Raw genomic sequence first — 1259 nt, forward strand, 5'->3', positions numbered from 1 at the left:
CTGTTGTAAGAAAGTACATTGTGAAATCAGAGCCCATGTTTACTTTCAATGAAAATCTATTTGAAAAACAAGTGTTTTCTATGGTGTTCTTCCCCTGTGGATTTCATTATGATTCTCTTCAGGGAGACTTTGTCTTTAGAGACCTTGATTTCCAGTAACATAAAACAGTTCATGGGACAATCCCAGATTATCCAAACAAGTTGGGTGTGTGTGTGTGTGTGAAATATCTTGTGTAAAATTTAATTAATTGGAATTTTAGACCAGTAGGGGGAGCATTTTATATAAGATTAACTTAAAACTGGTGGTATTCATACTCATCAAGAAGTTCTAGTCATTATAGAAGTGGAGGGTGTGAGCTGCTGCAGAAGGGCACAGTGAAGGGTAGGGAAACTTTTGCTCCTCCCTCTATAGCACAAGAGCTGCATGGATTTGTCAGACTGGTGATTAATTTGCTCTTTAGCCAGCTTGAGCCTGAGCAGTACATTACAGGGAAGGGGAATTTTTCTTATTTCAGAAATTGAGGTTGGAGGATACCATCTCCTGATCCCAATTTTCACTTCAGTATTCTTTAAATTTCAAGGGGTTTTGTCCCTTTGACATCATATGAGGAGATTATGGTCAGAATAGGTGCTCTTTATTCTTGGTTCATGAGGATAACCACACACAAACACTGGTCAAAGCCTCCCAGTGCAAACAGAAACAACAAAACAAATGCCAAACCAGACAACTCCAACAGAATTGACCTAGGAGTTTTTAAAAACCAACAGGAAAACCACAAAAATGCCACTTTAACACTCTCTCCAAGCATACAACACCGTAAAACAGTAACAATGTCAAAGAAAAGATAAACTTTTGGAAACACCAAAGCAGACAATCCAGAACCAGCTAAAAGCACGAAACAAAAGGAAAATAAGTTTACAAATAACTGGAAGTAAAGGCTCTCCCTACAACCCACCAGCAAAGATAGGAGGCAACTTTAAATAATTGATACTTGAAAACAAGATGCAAAACAATACTGGCACACAAGGTCTTCCAGATAGACAGGCAGCAGAAGGCACAGACAAGGACTCAGTGAGCACTCCAAAAAAACTTCACTCTGAAATGTAGTCCAGCTCTGGCAGGTCACAGAGTGGAATGACGGTCCCTAGCAACAGAATCAGTGCTTTGGGGCTGGAATGACACCTCCCAGAGTGAAATGACAGCTCCCGAGAGTAGAGTCAGTGCTCTAACAGGAGGCACAAACCGTAGAGTAGAATTAA

Source organism: Eublepharis macularius, chromosome 6 (genome assembly GCF_028583425.1).
Source record: "Eublepharis macularius isolate TG4126 chromosome 6, MPM_Emac_v1.0, whole genome shotgun sequence".
Lineage (NCBI taxonomy): Eukaryota > Metazoa > Chordata > Lepidosauria > Squamata > Eublepharidae > Eublepharis > Eublepharis macularius.